Here is a 23,763-nt window from a genome sequence, read left to right as displayed (position 1 = left end):
AGGGACATAGATAAGCTGCAGAGCTGGGCTGAGAGGTGGCAAATGGAGTTTAATGCGGGAAAGTGTGAGGTGATTCACTTTGGAAGGAATAACAGGAATACAGAGTACTGGGCTAATGGTAAGATTCTTGGTAGTGTGGATGAGCAGAAAGATCTCGGTGTCCATGCGCATAGATCACTGAAAGTTGCCACCCAGGTTGATAACGTTGTTAAGAAGGCGTACAGTATGTTAGGTTTTATTGGTAGAAGGATTGAGTTTTGGAGCCATGAGGTCATGTTGCAGCTGTACAAAACTCTGGTGCGGCCGTACTTGGAGTATTGCGTACAGTTCTGGTCACCGCATTGTAGGAAGGATGTGGAAACATTGGAAAGGGTGCAGAGGAGATTTACCAGGATGTTGCCTGGTATGGAGGGAAGGTCTTATGAGGAAAGGCTGAGGGTCTTGAGGCTGTTTTCGTTAGAGAGAAGAAGGTTAAGAGGTGACTTGATAGAGACATACAAGATGATCAGAGGATTAGATAGGGTGGACAGTGGGAGCCTTTTTCCTCGGATGGTGATGGCTAGCACGAGGGGACATGGCTTTAAATTGAGGGTTGATAGATATAGGACAGATGTCAGAGGTAGGTTCTTTACTCAGAGAGTAGTAAGGGCGTGGAATGCCCTGCCTGCAAAAATAGTAGACTCGCCCACTTTAAGGGCATTTAAATGGTCATTGGATAAACATATGGATGATAATGGAATAGTTTAGGTTAGATGGGCTTCAGATTGGTTTCACAGGTCGGCGCAACATCGAGGGCCGAAGGGCCTGTACTGCGCTGTAATGTTCTATGTTCTATGTTCTAATACAACCTCAACATAACATCCCAACTCCTGTACTCAAAGGTCTGAGCAATGAATGCAAGCATGCTAACTACCTTCTTAACCACCCTATTGATATGTGAGGCAAACTTCAAGGAATTATGCACATGAATACCTAGGTGTCTCTGTTCTACAACACTACCCAAGGTCCAACTTTTAATTTTGTAAGTTTTGCCTTTGTTTGTTTTACCTAATTAAACTCCATCTGCCACTCTTCAGCCCATTGATCCAGTTGATCAAGATCTCTTTGTAATCTTAGATAACCTCCTTTACTGTCAACGATACCACCAATCTTGGTGTCATTTGCAAGCTTATTAATCATGCTTTCTATATTCTCATCCAAGTTATTTATATAAGTGACAAACAAAAGTGTACCCAGCACTGATCCCTGTGGAACACTATTGGTCATAGGCCTCCAGTCTGAAAAACAACCCTCTACGATCTCTTTCTGTCTCCAGCCATTAAGCCAATTTTGTATCCAATTGGCAAACTCACCCTGAATCCTATGTGATCTAACTTTACTAATTAGTCTACCAAGCAGAACCTTGTCAAAGGCTTTACTAAAGTCCAAGTAAACCATATCTACCACTCTGCCATCATCAATCTTGGTTACTTCCTCAAAAAATTCAATCAAGTTTGTGAGAAACGATTTCCCTCGCACAGAACCATGCTGACTCTCCCTAATCATTTCTTGCCTCTCCAAATGCATATATACATCCTATCTTTCAGAATCCCTTCCTACAACGTACCCACCACTGAAGTCAGACACAGATCTATAGTTCCTGGTCTTCTCCTTACATCCCTTCTTAAACAAAGGTACAACATTAGCCACTCTCTAGTCATTTGGCACCTCACCTGAATTTATAGATGATACAAATATTTCTGTAAGGGTACCCACAATTTCCTCTTTAACTTCCCACAAAGTCTTGAGATACAATACATCAGATCCTAGTGATCTATCCGCTTTTACATTTTCTAAGACCTCCAGCACTTCCTCTTCTGTAGTGTGAACTGTTTTCAAAACATCAACATTTATTTCTTTCGCCTCCATTTCTTTCTCCACAGTAAAAACTGATGCGAAATATTTATTTAATATGTCTCCCATTTCCTGACATTCAACTCAAAGATAACCTCGTTGATCTTTAAGTGGTCCTACTCTATTTCTAGTTGCTCTCTTGCTCTTAATGTACTTGTAGAATCTCTTTGGATTATCTATAACCTTATTTGCCAAGGATATCTCACGTCTTCTCTTTGCCTTCCTGATCTCCCTCTTAGAATGCCCCTACACTCTTTAAACTGTTCAAGAGATTCATTTGAACCAAGTTGTTTACATCTAATGTATGATTCTTTTTCACTCTTGACTAGAACCTCATTATCTTTATTCATCCACTGTTCTCTAATCCTACCACCCTTACCTTTCACTCGAACAGGAATATAATGACTCTGAACTCTCGTTATTACACTTTTGAAAGCCTCCCACTTTTGAAAGCCTCCCACTTATCAGACATCCCTTTACCTGTGAACAGTCTACTTTAATCAATTCATCTCATAACATTAAAATTTACATTACTCCAGTTAAAAACTTTATTTTTTATTGAAGGCTTACCCTTTTCCATAACTATTTTAAAACAAACAGGATTATGATCACTAGACTCAAAGTATTCTCCAACCAACACCTCAGTCACTTGCCCTGTCTTATTACCCAAGAGAAGGTCAAGTTTGCTCCTTCTCTGGTAGGAACATTTAGATTTGACAAAGAAAATTTTCTTGAACACATTTAACAAATTGATAGAGAGCTGTCTTTCATGGGGTATGTGCAGAGCTAAGCAGGATTGATTGGAAGAAGAGGGAAAACCATAACTGGACAATCATAGAATTTTACAGTACAGAAGGAGGCCATGAGATTTAAATAGCTCCTGAAAATAGTCCCATTCTCCAGCTCTATCTCTGTAGCCCTCTAAATTCATCACTTTAAAATATGTATCCAGCTCTCTTTTAAAACCTCCTCTGGGATCCTCCTCCACCACTCTCCCAGGCAGTGTATTCCAAATCCTAACAACTCTCTGAATGAAGAAGTTTCTCCTCATCCCACTCCTAGCTCTCTTGCTGACTATCTTGAAATTGTGACCCCCAGTTACTAATATGCCAATTCGTAGAAACAGTATATCCTCTTTACCCTGTCAAAGTTGTTCATAATTTTGAACACCTCAATAAGGTCACCTCTTAATCTTCTTTGCTGCAAGGAGAATAAACCCAGTTTCTCCAATTTTTCCTTGTATCTAAAATCCCTTATTCCTAGTACCCTGCTCCTTGAAGTTCCTACGTGAAAGCTGCAGAAATGCCCACTCATAGCTTACTGTGGGCTCCCATTCCGTCCGCATACACCTCATACAAACTTGAAGTCGCTCCGCAACTTAACTATCTTTGTCCCCACCTCTATAAATGCCCCTGCTCTGTCCCCAGACTGGACTCCCCCACCTTTTGTCAGTGATTCCCACTGAGCCTTCAAACCTGCCTTTGCACACCCCTGAGTGATCAATGGTCAAAACCCCCACGACTGTAATCGACAGCTGTGATGAGCAGCCCCTAGACATGACTGACTAGGCCCCTGACCAATGTGTTTCCCGATTACCAATACATGATTCCCCTGAGTGCTAGTGCTGATCCTACAGGACTGTCCATTACCTAGTTGACATTTCCCCTTATGATAAGTAGCCGAAGCAGATGACTGACTGCAGCAAAATCCCTCGACTGAGTGTGGACTGTGCCTGTGACTGATACTGGGAACCCCTGACTAATGACCGCATGTCCTCCCCACACTTGACTAAGGACTACCTGCTATCGATATGGCCACCTGTTTGAATGAACAGCCAGCTGTCGTGGTGCATATAGGCACCAATGATATAGGTAAAAAATGGGATGAGGTCCTACAAGCAGAATTTAGGGAGTTAGGAGCCAAGTTAAAAAGTAGGACCTCAGAGGTAGTAATCTCAGGATTGCTACCAGTGCCACGTGCTAGTCAGAGTAGAAATGAAAGAATAGGCAGGATAAATGAATGGCTTGAGAGAGGGTGCAGGAGGGAGGGGTTCAGATTTTTGGGACATTGGGACCAGTTCTGGGGGAGGTGGGACTATTACAAATCGGATGGTCTACACCTGGGCAGGACTGGAACCAATGTCCTAGGGGCTGCTTTTGCTAATGCTGTTGGGGAGGGTTTAAACTAATGTGGCAGGGGGGTGGGAACCAAATGCGGAGGTTAGTGGACAGTAAGGGGGTAGTAACTAAAGCCTGTAAGGAACTAGATAATGAAGTCAGTGTGACTAAGGGGAAGAGGAGGCAGAGAGCAGATGATGAAAGCAAAGGGACAGGTGGTCTGAGGTGCATTTGTTTTAATGCGAGAAGTGTAGTAGGTAAGGTAGATGAACTTAGGGCTTGGATTAGTACCTGGGAATATGATGTTATTGCTATTACTGAGACTTGGTTGAGGGAAGGGCAAGATTGGCAACTAAATATCCCAGGATATAGATGCTTCAGGCGGGATAGAGAGGGAGGTAAAAGGGGTGGAGGAGTTGCATTACTGGTCAAAGAGGATATCACAGCTGTGCTGAAGGAGGGCACTATGGAGGACTCGAGCAGTGAGGCAATATGGACAGAGCTCAGAAATAGGAAGGGTGCGGTAACAATGTTGGGGCTGTACTACAGGCCTCCCAATGGCGAGTGTGAGATAGAGGTACAAATATCTAGACAGATCATGGAAAGATGTAGGAGCAACAGGATGGTGGTGATGGGAGATTTAAATTTTCCCAAAGTTGACTGGGATTCACTTAGTGTTAGGGGTTTAGATGGAGCAGAATTTGTAAGGAGCTTCCAGGAGGGTTTTCGAGAGCAGTATGTAAATAGTCCAACTCGGGAAGGGGCCATACTGGACCTGGTGTTGGGGAATGAGCCCGGCCAGGTGGTTGAAGTTTCAGTTGAGAATTACTTTGGAAATAGTGATCACAATTCCATAAGTTTTAGAATACTGATGGACAAAGTTGAGAGTGGTCCTAAAGGAAGAGTGCTGAATTGGGGGAAGGCCAACTATAGCAAAATTCGGCAAGAGTTGGGGAATATGGATTGGGAGCAGCTGTTTGAGGGTAAATCCACATTTGATATGTGGGATGCTTTTAAAGAGAGGTTGATTAGAGTGCAGGACAGACATGTCCCTGTGAAAATGAGGGATAGAAAGGGCAAGATTAGGGAACCATGGATGACAGGTGAAATTGTGAGACTAGCAAAGCGGAAGAAGGAAGCATACATAAGGTCTAGGCGACTGAAAACAGACGAAGCTTTGGAAGAATATCGGGAAAGTAGGACCAATCTGAAACGAGGAATCAAGAGGACTAAAAGGGGTCATGAAATATCTTTAGCAATCAGGGTTAAGGAAAATCCCAATGCCTTTTATTCATACATAAGGAGCAAGAGGGTAACGAGAGAAATGGTTGGCCCACTCAAGGACAAAGGAGGGAAGTTATGCAAGGAGTCAGAAAAAATGAGTGAGATTCTTAATGAGTACTTTGCGTCGGTATTCACCGAGGAGAGGGACATGACGGATGATGAGGTTAGGGATAGATGTTTGATTACTCTAGGTCAAGTTGGCATAAGGAGGGGGGAAGTGTTGGGTATTCTAAAAGGCATTAGGGTGGACAAGTCCCCAGGTCCGGATGGGATCTATCCCAGGTTACTGAGGGAAATGAGAGAGGAAATAGCTGGGGCCTTAACAGATACCTTTGCAGCATCCTTGAGCACAGGTGAGGTCCCGGAGGACTGGAGAATTGCTAATGTTGTCCCCTTGTTTAAGAAGGGTAGTAAGGATAAGCCAGGTAATTATAGACCGGTGAGCCTGACGTCAGTGTTGGAGAAGCTGCTGGAGAAGATACTGAGGGATAGGATCTATTTACTTATTAGTGATAGGCAGCATGGTTTTGTGCAGGGAAGGCCATGTCTTACCAACTTGATAGAATTCTTTGAGGATGTGACAAAGTTGATAGATGAGGGAAGGGCTGTAATGTCACATACATGGACTTCAGTAAGGCATTTGATAAGGTTCCCCATGGTAGGCTGATGGAGAAAGTGAAGTTGCATGGGGTCCAGGGTGTACTAGCTAGATGGATAGAGAACTGGCTGGGCAACAGATGACAGAGAGTTGTAGTGGAAGGGAGTTTCTCAAAATGGAGAACTGTGACCAGTGGTGTTCCACAGGGATCCGTGTTGGGACCACTGTTGTTTGTGATATACATAAATGATCGGGAGGAAGGTATAGATGGTCTGATTAGCAAGTTTGCAGATGACACTAAGATTGGTGGAGTAACAGATAGTGAAGGGGACTGTCGGAGAATGCAGCAGAATATAGATAGATTGGAGAGTTGGGCGGAGAAATGGCAGATGGAGTTCAATCCAGGCAAATGCGAGGTGATGCATTTTGGAAGATCTAATTCAAGAGTGAACTATATGGTAAATGGAAAAGCCCTGGGGAAAATTGATGCACAGAGACATCTGAGTGTTCAGGTCCATTGTACCCTGAAAGTGGCAAAACAGGTGGATAGAGTGGTCAAGAAGGCATAGGGCATGCTTTCATTCATCGGACGGGGTATTGAGTACAAGAGTTGGCAGGTCATGTTACAGTTTTATAGGACTTTGGTTCAACCACATTTGGAATACTGCATACAGTTCTGGTTGCCACATTACCAAAAGGATGTGGATGCTTTGGAGAGGGTGCAGAGGAGGTTCACCAGGATGTTGCCTGGTATGGAGGGCGCTAGCTATGAAGAGAAGTTGAGTAGATTAGGATTACTTACATTAGAAAGACAGAGGTTGAGGGGGGACCTGATTGAGGTCTACAAAATCATGAGAGGTATAGACAGGGGTGGATAGCAAGAAGCTTTTTCCCAGATTGGGGGACTCAATTACTAGGGGTCACGATTTCAAGGTGAGAGGGGAAATGTTTAAGGGAGATATGCGTGGAAAGTTCTTTACGCAGAGGGTGGTGGGTGCCTGGAACGCGTTGATACCGGAGGTGGTAGAGGCGGGCACGATAGCGTCATTTAAGATGTATCTAGACAGAGACATGAATGGGCAGGGAGCAGAGGGATACAGATCCTTGGGAAATAGGCGACAGGTTTAGATAGAGGATCTGGATCGGCGCAGGCTTGGAGGGCCGAAGGGCCTGTTCCTGTGTTGTAATTTTCTTTGTTCTTTGTTCTTTGTTCTTTGAATGTACAGTATACTTGCAACACAGGCAGTTGGCATATGCTGGAAGTCTCTGATTTACATATTGGCATACTGTTAGGGAAGACATTTACCTCCCTCCCCACCCCACCCCACCCCACCCCCCCAACTCTGTACATTTCACCACTGATTAACATGACAAGCAGCCTAGCTCTGTGTCTTTGCTCAAAAGCATGTTAAATGGCATTAATGATAGCTTTTGGCTGTGGCTGAAGTATCAACTCGCTAACTGGCAAGGTAAGGCAAGACATGGATGATGTAAGCCTGCAGGTTGGTGCCAAGTCAGCATGTCTTACAAGATTAAGCGAGTGGCTCTGAGATACATCCTGGTCCAATCTGTGAGCTATGTGCCTGTCCCTGCACGCAAAGCGTCCCTGCTGTAGCCCTTTCTACGGTAGTTGCTGTTGTGCCTGCAATTCAATTATATGCTTACAAAGTGGACTATCCTGATGGTCATGATGGGTTGACAAGTGTCGATGGCATTGTCCATGGATGAGAAATGCATTTTCCTGGTACCTGCAGATCAGGCCATGAAATTCTGTTTCGTGCTGAGTAACATAGGGCTGCATGCAGCCATTGGGCGAGCTGGGGTCACCAGCTACCCACTCTGAATTCTCTATGTCAAGAATTGTCAACATTTACTTAATATGTTTGGTAAGATAGGAAGCTGAATGTTAATGAGGTGGGTTGCAGCATGGTCAAGAAGCCAGAATCCTCCATAACCTGCCAATGAACTTATCTGGCTGCTGAAAGAATAAAATGAAAGTGAGGTTCTGCCTTTTAGTTTGGTCAGAGAGCTATGTTCCTCAGGTTTCCAAATTTGCCCTCACACAGCTACTCTTGCTCACCTCCTGAATTTATCAAGGTCACTCCATTTCATCACATTTCATTTGATATGATTAAGAATCACAATAGACTAATCAACAAAAATATTACATAGAGTTATTAATGTAAACAATGTCTTGGGTAAGGTATATTAAAGGAAATGATTCAAAAAGAGGGAGCCGCCTTCTTTGACCATTTGCTTGGAAAGGTGCAGCTGCCACATTCCTCAAGGCCTAAGTGAAAGTAGGAGAAGTGTATTCTAAATACTCGAGGTAGATAAGGCCTACAATTAACCACTCCCCGTCTTCACCTTCTATGAGTATATCTTCTTTGCTGCCTATGTCCATTTCCCAATGATGCAACAGCCCAAGGGGAATTGCAAGTTTCTCGTGACTCAGAACAACTCAATGCCTTCCCAACTACAGACTTTGGAATGTTTTGGCACAATGTAATATTTCCACAAATTCAACACAAAAAAAAATAAAAAGCAATTAACTTAAATGTTGCACGATGATGCCTTCAAATAGTACAGGTGGGGGGTACCTCATGCTGCTGAGTGCTTAAGTGTTTAAAAGAAAGTATTATCAAGATTGAAAAGTTGACTGTTAAATCAGCTAACATCATAATCATAATTCAGGCATACACATAATGCCAGTTAGCAACACTTTCAATCATATGACATTTGGTTCAGGCTATGCCTGAAATTGACAAAAGTGTAAATACTTCTTTCGACCAAAACAAACAGCAAAACAAAGTTCATTTTGTGACCTTTATGTTTTAATGGATCCACAGTGTATAGACAGTAAAGATCCAATTTTCATGTCGTAGGTATCAGCAGGCAGAACTAATGCTGTTGTTGCAAACCCACCTCTATCTTGAGACTGCCAGCAGGTGAGATCTTCCTAGGATCCAAGCCTAAAATAGCCTAGAATCCAGAACAGGAAATTTGAAAGGCCTGGTTCCATTATCAAAAATCTCCAGCCTTTTGATGCAATCATATGAGTATATGAAAGAGAAGTAGGAGTAGGCCAATCAGCCCCTTAAGGCTACATGATATTTAATTAAATTTAGCTGTCATGTATTCAGTCCCTTCGTTAGAGTCATGAGTATAAATTATAAATAGTTGAGGTCCTGGCAATGATCCCTGTGGCAGTCCTCCAGTTATAGCTTGGCAACTTTAAATTTACCCATTACTCACCTCACTGTTTCCTGTTAGCTAGCTAATCCTTTATTATGTTACCTCCTATACCATGAATTCCTATTTTCAGGAGTAAACTTTGATGTGCACTATGTTAAATTCCTCCTGGAAGTCTAAGGTCAATGCATCCATAAATTTATCCACATTGTTTGTTACTTCCTCAGAAAACTCATATGTTAGTCAAACAACATTTGCCTGTCACAAAACCATGTTGATTCTGCTTGATTACATTGAGATTTTTTAAATTCCCCATTACATCATCCTTAGTAATAGCTTTCAGCATCCGTTGCACCAGCAAACGCTAACGTCCATCATCTTCTTAAAATTTGCAATGGACTGGAATGAGCCCACAATGCTCCCAGTCACCTCTTTAATAGCATTGGGCCTGTTCTAGATGCCAGTTCCTCCTCCACCCTTGTGATAATGGCCAAGGCAGGAATTCCAGTCATCCCACTCTGTGACAATTTTTTTCCTGTCCCACCAGTAAGAACCACGAAAAAAAAATTCCACAAAAAGAACTCTAAACAATGTAGAATTTGAAGTTATTGCCACATTTGTTAGTGGTTACTACTTTTTCAGACTGTATTTGAGTATTTTCTGAAGAAGGGTCCCGACCCAAAACATCACGCTTTCCTGCTCCTCTGATGCTGCCTGGCCTGCTGTGTTCCTCCAGCTCCACACTGTGTTATCTCTGACTCCAGCATCTGCAGTTCTTACTATCTCTGTATCTGAGTAAACTCTACATCTACTGAGTGTTTTGGGCAGTGGAATTTATCCTGGACCATGCATAAAAGCAACAGTTACCTACACTAGTGAATATGCTATAGCTTGACTATCAAAGAATTTCATCTTAACTTTCAAACACTCTTATTAGTCTGTTGACAGATTTAAATTTCATTATTTTTCTATAAGAAGGTGCCTTAGTAAATGGTAAAGTCACAGAGCAGTGCCGGACCAGAAGGCTGATGTCTCGTTTGGTCACCACTCCTCAGGTGAGGGGGGAGGTTGAGATGGAGAGTCCTTCATGGTAACCTTAGCTTGTGCAGGAGTTGAACCTACACTGTTGGCATTACTCTGCATTAAAAACTAGCCGACCAGTGAACTGAGCTAACCGACACTCAGCAGAAGAAACAATTAAGGCGCAGTTGAATAATTACATCTCGAACCATCAATAATTTTCACAGTAGTAGCTGCAAAACATTTTGCTACAAGATCATGCAACATTAAATTGTTGCTGAGGCATTTAAATGCCTGCAGTATTCAGTAAGCTAACTGAAAAACGGATGTCCCAAAACATTGGCAGATTGCATTCTGAGATCATACTATAAATGTACAGCTCACCAAGGAACTTCTGAAAGTACCTTCCAAACTTGCAAACTCTACCACTTAGAAGAACGTGGACAACAGGCACAATCTGCAAGATTCCCTCCGAGCCACATCACCTTGCCTTGAAACTATATCACTGTTTATTCATTGTCACTCTCACTGTTAGGTGACAATTCCTAACAGCACATGCATGTACCTGAACTACAGGAACTGAGAGAAGGGAGTTTATAATCACCTTGTCAAGGTAATGAGGGATGGCCAATAAATGTTGGCTTTGTCTCAACTCATGGAAAGAAATGTTTTTTTTTCGGAAAACATAAACTGCTTTGATCTGAGATAAAACAAAAAAAACTGTAGATGCTAGGGATCTGAAACAAACAAAAGTAGAAACTGCTGGAGAAACTCAGCAGGTCTGGCAGCACTGCGGAGAGAAAACAAAGTTTACATTTCAAGTTTAGGAAGAGTGTCCTCGCAGTCAGCATCACAGTGAAGAAGTCTGGGAAGGGTGTCCTGCTTGTTGGGAAGAAACAAAGAGTGACATCATGGGATCTTCCCTACTGCAGGAGTAGGGTTCTAAGGGAGAGAGGACATTGATAAATAGTAAGTAAAGCTAGGTAAAAATGTTGCTTATAGTTTGTAAGGGCTTTTTATGATTTATATTTTCTCAGTGCTGTGTTCTTTGGTAACAAGGAACGGGAAAGAAGGACCCAAGATAAATTGATATTATTTGATGTGAGTATTTAATATTTAATTTAAAGGGATAAATCATGGCAGCAGAGCTCAAATTGTGTGTGCCCCTTCTGCTCCATGTGGGAATCTGGGCACATTTCCAGTGTCCGAGGCCAGCATGTATGCAGGAAGTGTCTCCAGCTGCACCTCTTGGAAGCTTGGGCTTTGGAGCTGGACTGGTGGCTGGGGACTTTGTGGAGCAACCAGAAAGTTGAGAGTATCGTGGATAGAAGTGGTCACACCACATGTTAAGAAAGAAAATGAAGAGTAAGAGGACCAGCAGGCAGTGCAGGAATCCCTTCTGGCCATTTCCTTGCAAAACAGATACGCCACTTTGGATACCCTTAACAGGAATGGCCCCTCAGGAAATTACCAATTGCCGAATTTGTGGCTGTGCTGCACAGGGTAGGAGCAGAAGTGTGGAAATGCAATAGACGTTGGGGATTCAATTGTAAAGGGAATAGACAGGCATATTTGTAGTCGCAAACAGGACTCCAGGATGGTATATTGCCTCCCTGGTGCTAGGGTCAAGGAGATCCTAAAGGGGGACTGTGAACAGCCAGTGGTTGTGGTACACATCTGTACCAAAAAAAGCCAAAAAAAAGGGATGAGGTCCTAAAAACAGAATATAGGGAGTTTGAAAGCAAGCTGAAAAGTAAGACTTCAGGATAATGATGTCAGGATTACTACCAGTGCCACGTGCTAGTCAGAACAGAAGCAGTAGGATATATTGATGAACATGTGACTAAAGAGATGGGAAGAGATGGAGGGTTTCAGATTCCTGGGGCATTGAGACTGGTTCTGTGGAGTGGAACCAGTACAAACTGGACAGGTTACACCTGGGCAGGACAGGACTGATGCCCTGGGGGGTATTTGCTACAGTGGTTGGGGAGGGTTTTAAGTAGATTGGCAGGGGAGTGGGAAGCAGTGCATGGAAGGGGAATCAAGGTCAAGAACAAAAGACAGAATGGGGAATAAGACACGTGTCAAGCAGAGGAATCAAGGGACGGCATCAAATAAAGCCATGGTAAAACATAATGGAAATGGAACAAAAAAATCATGTCTTAAGACTTTGTGCCTGAATGCATGTAGCAGTCAAAATAAAATTAATGAATTAATCACTAAAATAAATATAATCAAATATGGTATAGTTGGGATTATGGAGACAGATGCAGGGTGACCAGGATGGGAACTGAACATCCAGGGGTATTCAGTACCTAAGAAGGAAAGTCAAAAATGAAAAAGCTGTGGAGTTGCTTTGTTGGTTAAGAAGGATATAAACAAAATATTGAGGAAAGATATTAGCTTAGACAATGTAGAATCTGTTTGGGTAAAATTGAGAAATATCAATAGACAAAAAAAATTTATGCAGATAGTATACAGTGGTTATGTTGGGAATGATATTAAACAGGAAATCAGAGATGCATGTGGTAAAGGAACAACTGTAACTATGAGTGACTTTAATTTGCATATATATTAAGTGAATCAAATTAGTCACAATACCATGGAGGAATTTCTAGAGTGTACATGGGATAGTTTCCTGGACCAATACATTGAGGAACCAATTGGAGAACAGGTCATCTTAGACTGGGTATTATTGCGATGAGAAAGGAATAAATGGTAACGTAGTTGTGAGAGACCTTTTGTGAATGACTGACCATATCATGTTAGAATTCTCCATCAGGGTCGAGAGTGAAGTATTTGATTCTGAGACTAGAGTCCTGAATCTCAAAAGGGGAAACTACGATGGTCTGAGGCCCGAGATGCTATGATGGATTGGAAAATGTTACTGAAAGAAATGACAGTGGATAGGCAAACATTCAAAGAGCAAATGGGTAAACTACAAAAACTGTTTATTCCTATGTGGTGCAAGGGTGCAAAGAGAACTGTGGCCAAACCATGGCATATGATGGAAGGTGGAGATAGTATTAAATGCAAAAAAATGAAGCATACAAACTGGCAAGGAAAAATATAGATCTGAGGAATTGGGAACAGTTCTGAAGTCAGCAAAGGATGATCAAGGGATTGATTAAGAAGGTGAAATAGAGTATAAGAGTAAACTTGTGGGAACATAGGAACTGACTGTAAAAGTTTCTATAGGTATGTACAGAGAAAAGGATTGATTAAACTAATGTAGGTCCCTTAAAGTCAGAAACAGGGGAATTCACAACGGGGAATGAAACTATGGCTGACAAACTAAATTCATACTCTGTTTCTGTGTTCACAAAGGAGGACACAAATAATGTACCAGAAATGAGGGGCAACACAAGGTTTAGTGAAAGTGAGCAAATGGAAGGTTTGAGTTATTAGGAAAGGCTGAGACATTTTTTACTAGATTGTAGGAAGTCGAGAGGTGACCTGATAGAAGTTTATAAAATAATGAGAGGTACAGATAGAGTTAATGGTAGTTGACTTTTCCCTAAGATGAGGGATTTCAAGACGAGGGGGTACACTTGTAAGGTGAAAGGACAGAGATTTAAAAAAAGGACATGAAGGGCAAATTCTTCACACTGAGGGTGGTTCATATGTGGAATGAACTTCCTGATGAAGTAGTGGATGGGGGTACAATTACAACATTTAAAAGACATTTGGATGGATGTATGCATAGGAAATGTTTGGAGGGATATAGGCCAGGATCAGGCAAGTGGGACTAGTTTAGTTTGGGATTATATTCGGCTTGGACTGGTTAGACCGAAGGATCTGTTTCCATGCTGTATGACTGTTTGACTCTATAAATGGCGTTAGAGAATTTAATGGGATTGAATGCTGATAAATCCCCAGAATTTGATCATCTATATCCTGCAGTACCTAAGGAAGTAATATTGTTGGTTATCTTCCAAGATTCTTTAGAATCTGGATCAGTTCCGAACAGATCGAAGATTAGCTAATGTAACCCGCTATTTAAAAGGAGAGATAGAGAGAAAATGGGGAATTGGAGATCAGTACGTCAGATGTCAGTATTGGGGAAGATGTCCGACTCCATTATCAAGGATTTTATGGCAGACCATTTTAAACGTTTTGGTAGAATTAGAATTGTGGTGTAGCTCAGTGGGTAGTACAGTTGTCTATAAATCATAATAGTTGAGAGTTCAAATCCCACTTAGGCACAAACATTTAGGGGGTGGCATGGTAGCTGTGTTGGCACTGCTGCCTCACAGCGCCAGGGGCCTGGGTTCGATTCCCCTTGGGCAACTGTCTGTGTGGAGTTTGCACGTTCTCCCCGTGTCTGCGTGGGTTTCCTCCCGGTGCTCTGGTTTCCTCCCACAGTCCAAAGATGTGCAGGCTAGGTGGATTGGCCATGCTAAATTGCCCAAAGTGTTCAGGGATGTGTAGATTAGGTGGGTTTGGGGATTGGGTCTGGGTGGGATTATCTGAGGGTCGGTGTGGAGTTGTTGGGCCAAAGGGCGTGTTTCCACACTATAGGGATTCTACAAAAAGGGAAATCATACTTGACAAAACCACTGGAATACTTTGAGGGTGTAACCAGTAGACTTGATCGGGGGGAGCAAATGGGTACGATTTATTTGAACTTTCAGAAGTCTTTTGACAAAGTCCCACACAAGACTATAATGTGTAAAACTAAAGCTAATGGGATTGGGTAGTTTATTGAGATGCATAGAGAATTAATTAGTAAACAGTAAACAAAGCGTAGGAATAAATGGGTCTTATTCTGAATGATAGACAGTGAATAGTGGTGTATCACTGGGGTCCTAATAGTAGGACCCCTACTATTCACAATATGATATAGGCGAGGGAACTAATTATAATATCTCAAAATTTGCAGATGATCTCTCTACTGTGTGCGCTGCTTGGCTAAACGAGAGTGCTTTGGAGTTCTGAGAAAGGGTCATTCGACTCGAAACATTAACTCTGATTTCCCTCCACAGATTCTGCCAGACCTGCTGAGCTTTTCCAGCAACCCCTGTTTTTGTTTCTGATTTACAGCATCTGCAGTTCTTTTGGTTTTTATTTAGTGCTTTGGAGTTGGGTGAAAACAGGACATTTCAAGGGGTAAATTGCAAGGGATAAGTGGTAATAAAACTTAATTTCAGGGCTAAATTTCAAGTTAAGTTAGTTCTTTAATCTAGCAACTAAAAGCTGCTCTGCTCGACTGTGTGTAGTTTAGTAACATTTCTGAAACAGGAGTCAGCTGAATTCACTCTCAGGTAAAGCTGGTTAATTGAACAACAGGTTTGATCAGTTCAGAAGCCTTGCTTTTGGGGCCTATAAAGGGGCACAACCTCAGTGCTACATGCTGTGGTATGAGTGCTGTTTGGCTAAATGAGAGTGCTTTGGAGTTCTAAACAGAAGTTAGATGAGTCTGAAAGACTGAGTGTGGTGCTCAGTCTCTGGTCAGGTCAGAAAGTGACGTGGTCCCAAGGCATGTGGCATGCTTGCCTTCATTGGCTGGAGCATTGAGTTTAAAGATTGGCAGGTAATGTTGCAGCTTCATAGAACCTTAGTTAGGCTACATTTGGAATATTGTGTTCAATTCTGTCGCCACACTACCAGAAGGATATGGTGGCTTTGGAGACGGTACAGAATAGATGTTGCCTGGTATGGAGGGCATTGGAGAGGTTGGAGAAACTTGGGTTGTTCTTACTGGAACGACAGAGGTTGAGGGGTGACTTGATAGAGGTCCTCCGGATTATGAAGGGCATAGACAGACTGGACAGTCAGAAGTTTTTTCCCAGGGTGGAAGTGTCAGTTACCAAGGGTCATGGGTTTAAGGTGTGAGGGGCAAGGTTTAAATGTGATGTATGAGGCAAGTGTGTGTTTTTTTTTTGTTTTTTGTTTTTTTTTTACACAAAGGGTGATGGGTGCCTGGAACTCGCTGCCGGGGTGGTAGTGGAAACAGATATCATAGTGACTTTTAAAGGGTGCCTTTACAAATGCATGAATAGGATGGGAATAGAGGGATATGGTCCCTGGAAGGGTAGGGGGTATTAGTTGTGACAGACAGCATGTCAGTGTAGGCTTGGAGGGCTGAAGGGCCTGTTCCTGTACTGTAGTTTTTTGTTTGCTCTTTGAAACAGCCAATGATAAGTGACACCTGTAAAATGTTACCTTACAGTTTTTAAAAGGCTCAAATAAAGTTAGGAACTTTTAAATAAAATAGTGTTTGAAATGAAGGAAGTTCCACAGCTTAATTAAATTTTCTTAGAAGGAGTAACAAGCTTAATTTAGACAGCAGTTATGACAGGAGACTTCAGAACTGTGGTACTCGTTTTTGTGCAATATGGGAAATAAGGGATAGTTCCAGTGTTTTTGATGACTGTGCACAAGAAGCGTGTCCAGCTGCAGCTACTGGCTAACTGCTTTTTGGAGCTAGAGCTGTGGGTGGACTTAATGCTGAGAATATTTGTAAGTGGCATATTTAGTGAGGTGGTCACACTGCAGGTGATGATTACACAACCAGAAAGGAAATAGGGGACCATCAGACAAAGTAAAAGACTTAGGAAGGCAGTGTCGGAGTCCACTGTGGTCATCCTCCTCTTTTTTTATTTCCTTTCTTTTCCCCTCCCCACCCCCCTCAAATAGATATACCGTTTTGGATACAGTTGAGGGGTATGGCCCCTCGGGGCAATGGGGGAAGCAACCTCAGCCAAGTTCATGGTGCCATTGGTGGTTCTGCTGCACAGAAGGGAAGGAAAATAGTGGCAAGGTTGTAGTGACAGGGGATTCAATAGTTAAAGGGTACAGACAGGCACATCTGTGGCTATAGACATGATCCAGCATGGTATGTTGCCTCTCTGGTACTAGGGATGTCACTGAACGGCTGCAGAACAACTGGAGGATGAATAGTCAGTGCTTATGGTACACGTAGGTACCAACAACATAGGTAAGCAAAGGGATGAGGATCTGAAAGCTGAATATAGAAAGTTAAGAGAAATTAAAATGCAGGACCTCAAATGTAGTGATCTCAGGATTACTGCTAGTGTCAAATGACTCTTGAGGCATTGGGCCCATTTCAGGGCAAGGTGTGACCTGTACAAGCCTGATGGGTTTTACCTAGGAGAAATAACCTTTCGGGGGCTCTTACTAGTTCTGTTGGTGGAGTTTTGAACTGTCATGGCAGTGAGGGATGGGAACGTTGGGTGGGTCAGATTCAGGTCAGAAAATAGGAGGTAGAAATTTAGTTAGCGATGTAGTCAGCAACTTGGAAAGACAAAAAAATGAGGATTTTTTTTAAAAAAAAAAGCCCAACAAAGCAAATCAATGGGATTGAGCTGTTTGTATTTCAATGCAAGGAGTATTACAAACAAGGCAGTTGAACAAAGGACACAAATGGACACGTGGCAGCACAATGTTGATGTCATAATGGAAGACTGGGAAAGGAGGGACAAAATTGATGGCTCAATATCCCCGGAGAAAGAATGTTCAGGCAGGATAGAATGGGTGACAAAAAAAGGAGGGGTGTTAGCAGTATTGATTAAGAATCAATTACAGAGTGAGAAGTGATTGACTTACTAAATAGGTCAACAAATGAGGCTTAGGTTTGAGTTTGGAAATAAGAAAGGGACAGACGTGCTATTGGGAGTATGCTACAGGCCACCAAATAAAGAGGGAGATAGAAGACCACACGTGTAGACAAATTTCTGCCTGTCAGAATACGAGGGCAATAATACTAGGAAATTTTAACTTTCCCAATATCAACTTGGGTTCACACAATATAAGGGATGGATTCCCTAGGATGCTGAAAGAGGTCAGGGAGGAAATAGCAGATGCCCTCAAGATGCTTTTCCAATCTTCACTAGGCTCAAGTGAGGTGCCTGAGGACTAGATGAGTGCAAAAAATTTCTCCATTGCTTAAAAAGCTTACGAAGAAAATGCCAAACAATTATAGGCTGGTTGTCTTACTTTGGATAAATTGCTAAAATCAATCTTGATTAATTTAAATTGTTACTTGTAAAAGAATGGACTAGTAAGCGATAGTCAGCATAGCTTTGTTATGGGAAGGTCATGCCTTACAACTTGATTTGTTTTCTTTTGAAGAAGCAACAAGGAGGGTTGATTAGGGTAGTACAGTAGATATTGTCTGCATGGATTTTAGTAAGGCATTTGATATGGTCCCATGTGGAAGACTGATCAAAACCATAAAAGCCTATGGGATATAGGGTAAAATGCCAAATTGGATCCAAAGTTGGCTTAGTAACAGGAAACAAAGGGTGTTGAGGTTGGTTGGCTCGCCGAGCTGGTTTGTTGTTCTGCAGATGTTTTGTTACCGTGCTTGGTAACATCCTCAGTTCAGCCTCTGAAGTGTCGGTGTGTTTTCCTGTCTGGTTTTTAAACTCGGGTCCGTTGCGATGGATTGCCTCACTTCCGGGTTTCCTCCGTAGTGGAATGTAGATGGGGTCGAGTTCAATGTGTTTATTAATAGCATGCTTCGTGGAGTGCCATGCTTCCAGGAATTCTCATGCTTGTCTCTGCCTAGCCTGTCCCAGGATCTTGGTGTTGTCCCAGTCGAAGTGATGGTTCCCCATGTCCACGTGGATTGAGATGAGTGAGTATTGGTCGTGTCTTTTTGTAACCAGTTGGTGTTCATGTACTCGTGTTAGTTTCCTTCCTGTTTGTCCCGTGTAGTGTTTCTCACAGTCTCTGCAGGGGACCTTGTAGATGACATTGGTCCTGTCCATGGCGGGGAGTGGGTCTTTAGCCATTGACCAGGTATCCTAAATTAATCTAATCCCACTTGTCAGCATTTAGCCCATTTTCCTCTTAAACCCTTCCTATTCATGTACCCATCCAGATGCCTTTTAAATGTTGTAATTGTACCAGCCGCCTCCTCCACTTTTGGCAGCTCATTCCATACAAACATTCCCCTCTGTATGAAAAAGTTGCCCTTGGGTCCCTTTTAAATCTTGGCCCTCTCACCTTAAACCCATGGCCTCTAGTTTTGGACTACCCTACCCTGCGGAAAGAACCTTGACTATTCACCCTATCCATGTGCCTCATAATTTCATAAACTTCTAAAAGGTCAGCCTGCAATCTCCGATGCTCCAGGGAAAGTAGCCCCAGCGTATTCAGCCTCTCCTTACAGTTCAAACCTTCCAACCTTGGCAACATCCTTGTAAATCTTTCCTGAACTCTTTCAAGTTTCACAACGTCTTTCCTATAACAGGGAGACCAGAACTGAGTGCAGTATTCCAAAAGTGCCCAACCAATGGCTGTATCCTTGTTATCCAGATGTTCCAAGGATGAGTATAGGGCCAGGGAGATGGTGTCTGCCATGGACCTGTTACAACAGTAGCAAATTGTAAGGGATCAAGGCAGGCTGGGAGGTTAGAGTAGATGTGAGCCATGACTAATCTTTCAAAGCACTTTATAATTATAGAGGTCAGAGCCACTGGGTAGTTGTCATTGAGGCATGTTGCGTGAATATTCTTTGGCACCAGGATGTTGGTGATTATGTGACGCTATCCACTTTAGTAGCAAGAATCAGAAGGCAGATTACAATTTGAATTATGTAAATTGCAAGAGGGGAATGGTCAATGAGACCTGGATGAACTTGTGCACCAGTCACTGAAAGTAAGCCTGCAGGTCCAACAGGTAGTAAAAAAGACACTGTATTTTGGCCTTCAGGATAAAAATGATTAGAGTACAGGAACAAGATGTCTTGCTGCAATTATACAAGGCATGGTTGAGGTCACACCTAGAATATTTGCTCAGTTTTGGTCTCCTTATCCAAGGAAGGATGTTTATGCTAAGGTGGGAGTGCAGTGAAGATATTGATTTGATTCTTGGGATGGAAGGACTGACCTATGAAGAGAGATTGAGTTGTTTAGGATTGTAGTCAGGGGCATTTAGAAGAATGAGGGGGCACCTCAAAGCAACCTAAATTCTAACAGAACTTGCTAGATTAGATGCAAGAAGGATGTTCCGATGGTGGGGAAGTTATAGTTTAAGGATAAGGGGTAAACCTTTTAGGACTGAGGAGAAATGTCTTCACGAGCGGTGAGCCTATGGAATTCACCACCACAGAAAGTGGTGGCGGCCAGAACGTGTGTTTTCGAGGAAGAGGTAGATGCTTGTTTTTGTGAATAAAGGGATCAAGGAATATGAGGGAGGGCAGGATTAGAATATTGAGCTCAATGATCAGCTATCGTCGTATTGAATGGCAGAGCAGGGTAAAGGGCCCAAATGGCCACCTCCTGCTCCTATCTTTTTGTTTCCATGTATGAATCCTGGGACCCTTCTTCAGAACTAGAAACAATGAGGGAAAAGTCTATACTTAAGCTGACAACAGGTGAGTGGGGGAAGGAAGGAGTGAATAGGTGAAGAGGGAATCCAGAGAGTTGGGTGGGGATGGGGGAGAAGATTGGAAAGGATCAGTAGACAAGGGGATTGTTGATAGTAGGTCAGGGAAGAAAAGAAGTAGTCAGGTGATAATGGGGACTGAATAGTTGAAAATGGGTTGGCTGTACCAAAAGCAACACATTTTATTGACCAGACCTGGGATAATGGGGTTGCATAATAAACAAACAAGGATGGAAATGTTCATTCTGTAAAATTGTTAAATTCTGAGCCTTGAAGGCTATAAGGTTTTGGCAGCATCTGTGGAGATATCACTAAATTCAAAACATTATTTGTTTTCTTACTACAAGTGCTGCCAAAACCTTCCAGTATTCAGGGCTGAACGTTGAATATATCAATTTTAGAGCTTTAACATCCCCTTGTTTGTCTATTACCTACACCCACTGTCCCAGGTACTGTCATGAAATGGATTGTCCTTGGTACAGCCAATCCTTTTTGAACTACTCATGGTCCCCAATATCACCTATCGAGCTTCTCCACTGAAGTAATAAAACAAAGAACTACAGATGCTGGAAATCTTAAACAAAAGCATAAGTTGCAGGAGAAACTGAACAGGTCTGGCAGCATCTGTGGAGAGAAAGTAGAGCTAATGATTGGGGTTCAGTGACCTTCCTTCAGAACTATTTTTCTTCAGCTTCACTTCTTCCTTGGCCTAATATCAACAATCCCTTTGTCTACCTACTTCTTTTTTTATTGTGCTCTCGCTGCTCCCCATCTATTTCCTTGCTCCTTTCCCCACCCCCTGACACCAGCTTAAATGTTACTTCTTCCTAGGTGCTTCTAATTCTGAAGAAGAATCACAGGACTCTGATCATTAACTCGTGTATTTTCTTCACAGATGCTGCCAGACCTGCTGTGTTTAATTTGATTTATTATTGTCACTTATCAAAGTACATCAGGGTAATAGAACAGAATGCAGAATATTGTGTTACAGCTACAGAGAAGGAGCAGAGAAAGATCAAATTTAATATGAGAAGTCTGTTCATAAATTTCTCCACTAATTTGTTTTGGTTTGTTTTAATCTGAGATTTACACACTAGGATGATTGAAACGATTCAGATGAGCTTAAGCATGCAATCATTTGAAATGATCTGATGCTATATCCTTGCATCCTTAGAACTTTGAGCTACTCAGGCACTAGCTCCATGAAGTTTAAATGTCTGTTTACAATTGACTTTTGAAAGTTAGTCTAGCAACAATTGTACAATAGCAGCCAGGTGGCGACAGCATGTCTCATTTGAAAATAATCAAATATCTGAGACAGGTGTCCTTGAGGCTGGACTACAGCTGTTCCAGGGGACAAGATTGTAGCCTATTAGACTACATGTCAACTACATATTTTTTTTAGCACAGCAGAAATAAGTCTGATGTCAATCTCTCAATGAATGGATTGATCATTTAGGTTAATTGCTGAGCTTTGAGTCAACTTCTCATGAAGAACGCAGTGAAAATTAATGAACAAAGCCATCTTCAACTGTTTTGGTTTTCACCAATGCCTAGAATTTGTATTTGTGCTGGATTGCAACATGGAAGCAAAATGAAATCCATGGAACTACCTTCACTTGCTTTGGTGGATAACCTTATCCATTCTGAGCAATTAATGGATTCCAAGAATACAATGAAGATTAAGAGAGGCTACATAATTTCATTATATGCAATAAATTGCAGAAATGAGTGTTTTGACAGTTAGTTGAATGCTTTCCCAGACAACAATAAAGTATTTTAGGTTCAAATGGCATTTGAGGTTGTGGCCATTAGAGATTTGATTAGGAGAGGAACAGGACTGGCTGTTCTACTTTCTAGGCTTCTGTTGTTTTGGATGAGATAGAGAGGAAAGAAAGAGGTGGAGTAGTTGCATTACTAATCAGACACTGAAGTTTCCTCTCCTGCACAGGGCTGAACATATGCCGAGTACCCAGCAAACCTCCAGATGCCAGTAGCCTGGGGCATATCTTCTGCAAACACTTGCAGATCTGTTGCATTGAGACGTTCACCAGGTTGCGCTCCCACACTTTTTTTAGGTCTAATGTTAACACCGAGGTGTCAATATCTGGGCAGGTGAGGCTGCCCTGTTGATGTTACCTCAGCAGTGTCAGTCCAGATCTGTGTACCTGGTGAATTTCCCTTTTATTGAATATACAGGCTATGGAAATACATACTTCATAGGTTCCCACCACTTTGTGATGGCTGGTCTTCATGCTGCCAAATGAATCTCTCAGTTAAGTTGATATAGAGGAACAGACATTTTACCTCTCTGAAATACCACCTCACTGTTTTCTTGTACTCCCCTTCCACTTTAGCTATGGTAGTTTAACATTTAACTGTTTAAAAAAATAACTCTCAATCTATTGTTCGCTCTTTAAAGTCTATATCTTTGACCATTCTTTTCTTAACTTTTTTTTCATGGGAAGCGGGGATTGCTAGTTTGATCAGCATTTATTACCCATCTCTAATTGCTCTTGAGAAAGTGGTTGTGAGCTGCCTTCTTTAAACTGCTGCAGTCACTTTGGCAGACCCACAGTACTGTTAGGAAGTGAGTTCCAGTATTTTGACCAATGACACTTCAGGAGTAACAGTACACTTCCAAGTCTGGATGGAAAGTGACTTGGAAGGTATCTTGAAGATGTTTGTGTTCCCAAGCATCTGTTGCCTTTATTCTTTTAGGTAGTAAAGACTGTCTATTTGGAAGTTGCTGTTTTAGGAGCCTTGGCAAGTTTCTGTAGTGAAATTTGTATATCATACACACTGCTGCAATTGTGCTTTGGTGGTGGAGGGAGAACAAATGTTTAAGGTGATGTGGTGCCAATCAAACAAACTGTTTTTATTTTTGTTATGGAACGTGTCAAGCCCTTGAATGTTGCTGGAACCTCATTCATTCAAGAAAATGGACTATTTCATCTCAGAACTGACTTCTAACTTTTATAGATAGTGGACAGGCTTTCTAAAAGTGAGTTACAAGCTGTAGCATTTGATCTGCTGTTTTCCAAAGTACTTAGGATTTATCCAAAACTGAATTATAATCAATGGTAACCCCAAGGATATTTCATTTAGTAATAAGTGTCATTGGGTATTAAGGAGAGATGGTTAGAATCTTTCTTGTGCCAGGCAATGACCATCTATAACGTGTGCTGTGAATGTTACTTGCCACTAATCAGTCCTAGCCTGATGTTTACTTCATTGGAAAAGAGGCTCCTTCCGTATCTGAGCAATAATGGTAAACATCAGTGAATTTCTCTATTTCTGATC

The sequence above is a fragment of the Rhincodon typus genome, chromosome 1 (genome assembly GCF_021869965.1).
Source record: "Rhincodon typus isolate 14 chromosome 1, sRhiTyp1.1, whole genome shotgun sequence".
In the NCBI taxonomy this organism is placed as follows: domain Eukaryota; kingdom Metazoa; phylum Chordata; class Chondrichthyes; order Orectolobiformes; family Rhincodontidae; genus Rhincodon; species Rhincodon typus.
Note: the sequence above shows the minus strand (reverse complement) of the source record.